Source organism: Palaemon carinicauda, chromosome 4, assembly GCF_036898095.1.
Source record: "Palaemon carinicauda isolate YSFRI2023 chromosome 4, ASM3689809v2, whole genome shotgun sequence".
In the NCBI taxonomy this organism is placed as follows: Eukaryota; Metazoa; Arthropoda; class Malacostraca; order Decapoda; family Palaemonidae; genus Palaemon; species Palaemon carinicauda.
The window spans coordinates 101608710-101613046 of record NC_090728.1 but is presented as its reverse complement, the minus strand read 5'-3'; positions in this window follow the sequence as shown (position 1 = coordinate 101613046).

The window sequence follows — 4337 nt, the reverse complement described above, 5'->3', positions numbered from 1 at the left end:
GACTGAAGACGTCGACGAGTTGTTGGACTGCCATTCCCAGCCCTAACTGACGCAGACCTCGAAGACCTGACGAAATCGGCAAGTGAGGAAGAGAGTGAGGGTAAGGAAGAGACCCAAGAAAATGTCGAAGAAACGGGCTTAACATTAGAACGGCTTGCCAAGTTCTGCAACCATATGAAGGAGGCGAAAGAATGTTACAAGAGTGGGACGAGGATATAGTTCGCTCGATGCAATTCTGCAACAAGGTTGATGACATCACGACTCCCTACAGGATGCTCTTGGATCGAAAAAAGAAGCAGCGGCAACAACTTCCGATCACAATGTTTTTCCAGCCGCCAAAAAAGAGCCAGTTCCTCCTGTAGTACGCCTTCGGAAGAAATTGAGAAGTTGAAGAGGTGTCCCAGGTAAAGACACCTCCGTCTGACGTAAATACTATCATTGCTGCACAGTAGAACACTCATCAGCTTCATATCATAATTCTACTGTGCAGCAAATTCATCGCCATCGTCATTCAAGTTTTTCTTGAACTTCTTTCGTGGTGAGTACAGTAACAATCTTTATTTTTTACTTTAACCTGTTTTATAGTTTAGTAATGTACGTACTGTATGCATTAAGTTAAAGGGAAGGTTTTAAAAGTCTACATGTTGTAACCTATCATATTTTTTTTTGTTTAAAATTTACATTTACGTACGTAAAACAATCTCTCTCTCTCTCTCTCTCTCTCTCTCTCTCTCTCTCTCTCTCTCTCTCTCTCTCTCTCTCTCTCATTGTTTTCCTGCTTTGCTACGTACAAGTACTGTATAATTTATATTTGTAAGGTAACATATTTTGTAAATGCTTTTACTGTAAATACTGTATGTACTGTATCATTATTTATCACTATCATCATGCGCGTTTAAATGCCTTGTTTGTTCTGAGCGTGGTTGTTTACTGAGCGTACACGCCGTCGTTTCAGGCGGCGTCATAAAGAAAAAGATTTCATTTGGAAGTCCTAAGAAAAATACGTAAACTAAAACATTGGTAATAAAAAAATCAACATACAGTACTGTATAATCAATATATCGATGCAAAAACTAACCTATACGTACATATATGTGTACACTAAATGAGTTTGTTTCTTCATTATGATCAGAGATGAACGTAAACAAAACATTGGTTGCCATTTTTTATCGTGCTTTTTAGGTGTTTAGGAAACACATGATATAAAATCGCCTTTAATATTTGTGCCTGTTTTAGTTTAGGGTGCTGTAGTACATGCATTAAGTGTTCTGTACATTAAAGGGTGGTTTGTTAACAGTACTACGTACAAGGGAAGGTTTTAAAAGTCCGAATATACATGTTAAATAAATAGGTAAATATGCTGTCACTACTTCGCGGATTTTCACCTATCGCGCCCGCGTCTGGAACCTATCTACCGCGATAAACGAGGGTTCACTGTATAACTACCCTTCACTAGTTAGCAGAGGGGGGAGAGGGGGTAGACCAACCAATCATTCACACTAGCACTAATAACTGAACGTCACTTTTCAATTACGGCAGGACTTTCTGGGGGAAGGTGATGTTGGGACCAGTACTCTATGTGTAAAGAGCTCCAGGTTTGTATAATTAGGAAAAATACAAATTATTTCCAAATTTGTAATTTTTTCTGGGATGATATACAAACCCTTACACTCTTAGCAATGGAGACTCATCCTTTGGTGAGTGAAAGCCCAAAGGCTCAATACTAACCTGGGGTGCTACTCTGCTTTGCACAAGCTATTTAGAAGCACCCTGTCACCCTTGGCAATCCGTGCTAAGGTGTAGGAATTTAGCATCGTGATTTTACCAGATAAGCGTAAACTTGGAGCTAAACTCCACAATTAACCTAGACATTGCCCGACTCCACCATGCATGGAGGTCTGGGACATAACAAATATACTGTATAAACATATACACGGTTACAACAAGGACAATGGTACTCACTTGCAGCTAAAGGAGGTCAGCTTGCAGAGTTCCTCAATTGTTGAAACCCCAATAGAAAGGAGAATTAAGTAGGAAGAGGCCAGTCACTCACAATTCATTTTAGGCTTACTCCCAGGTAACATCAGCCCTCAACCAACTCTTACTTGTCCTACAAGGGACCTGGGATGTTACTGAAGACATTTTGGGCAGCCACCACAGGTCCCGTCAAAAATTTATCTTGGTTTCTGTGGGTTATGTCTTGCTGGTAGTGGGCTGTGAATGTGGTTTGATGTTTCCACACACCGGCCTGTAATACCTGTGCCACTGAAAATTTCTTAAATGCCACCCCTGACATCATGTGCTAGTGGTTGGTGATTGGGAGGAGTAGAGTCTGGGTGTAGGGCTTGCTCAATCACCTCCCTAATCCAGGAAGAGATTGAGTTTTTAGTTATCTTCCTCTTAACCCTGACTGTGCTCACGAAGGGGCTGCTGACCTGAAGGTGATCTCTGGTAGTTCGTTCAACATATTTCCTCAGCACCCTTACAAGGTAGAGAAACAACTGATCTGGATCATCTGTTACAGAATGAAGATTCTCAATCCAGAAGAGCCTGAATCTAGAATCCACTTCACCCAGATTTTGAGTCTTGGCTACAAACTCAGGGACAAAACCGACTGTCAATTGGGGCCCTTCCCTTCAATGGGCGTCGTCATAGCTCACTGAATCTCTTTGCAGAGGCCAGGGCTAACAGGAAAATAATAAATTTGTAAGTAATATGACAAATTTGGGAGAAATATGACAAATTCATAGATAATTTGTATTTTTCCTAGCTATACAAACCTTAGCTATTTAATAGGGGTATTACTTTCGGCGTAGCTGAAATGACAAGCCATTAAAATTTAGCGAGGGTTAACTACCCATAACACTACTTTGCGGGGGTAAGGGAGGGTAGCTTGCTACCGCCCCCTCTCACACACCTGTGATTGAGCTCACTTTGCTTGGAGATAAGACTTCAAGGGGGAAAGGGCTGGCGGGTAAGTTTGTTTAAATAGCCAAGGTTTGTATAGTTAGGAAAAATACAAATTATCTACGAATTTGTCATTTGTTCCATAACTGGAATACAAACCACACTATTTAATAGGGGTGACTCACCCATTACGTAGGGTGGACGTTCCAGCCAATCTGGCTTTTGGCTTTACCCGGAGGTTCCTTACCCAAGTATGTCAGTACTCATAAATAGGGAGTCCCTACACCTCGCTAAAACCTTGCTACGCAAGGTCCACAGCCTACACAAGCTGTGTGTTGAGGTATATAGAAGTGTGTCTGTCCAGGAAAAGTTATTAAGAGTTCTTTAGAAGGAAAAACTGTGTAACTAGGACTTTCCCAATACACTGTTCCACCTCGCCAGGGTATGGGGACGCAACAGTATTAGTCTTAATACTAGGTACAAAAGGGAGCATGGTTTACCTGCAGTGGTTTGAGGTCAGCTATGCAGAGAACCCAGGATGCTCCTTTCCGCCCGACATCATGAGCTCTGGGATGACGTGAAGTAGAAGGGTCTGGATTCAATGCATGGTCTATGACCTTGCGAATCCATGGTGAAATGGTGAGATGGTGTTCTTGGTGACCCTCCTCTTGGTCCTTCCTGTGCTGACGAATAGCGTAGGCACACTGGGACGGGCTGCGGCTTTTCTCTTAAGATACAGCCTCAAACTCCTCACTGGCCATAGTAAGAGATGATCTGGGTCATCTGTTACAGAACGGAGACTAGAAATCCGGAAGGAGTCAAATCGAGGATCCGCTACTCCCGGGTTCTGAGTCTTAGCAATAAACTCAGGGACGTAGCTGAACGTTACCTGTCCCCATCACCTTGAATGGGCGATGTCGTATGAGAGACCATGAAGTTCACCGACTCGTTTGGCAGAGGCCAAAGCTAGCAGGAACACCGTCTTCCAAGTCGAGTGGCCATCGGTTCCCTGGCGTAATGGTTCATAGGGAGGTCTCTTAAGAGACCTGAGAACTCGAACCACGTTCCATGGGGGAGGTCTCACTTCTGACAGAAGACAGTTAAGTTCATAACTCCGTATGAGTAAGGAAAGTTCTAGCGATGAAGAAATGTCCATTCCTTTCAGTCTAAAGGCGAGGCTTAAGGCTGAGCGATAGCCTTTTACTGCCGAGACTGACAGGCGCATTTCTTCACGCAAATACACGAGGAACTCCGCTATTGCTGGAATAGTGGCATCGAGAGGAGAGATACCCCTTCCACGACACCAACCACAGAAGACTTTCCACTTTGCCTGGTAGACTACTGCTGATGACTTACGCAGGTATCCAGACATCCTAGGCAACACTAGTTGCAAAAATCCTCTCTGAGAGAGGAGAAACTGGATAGTCTCC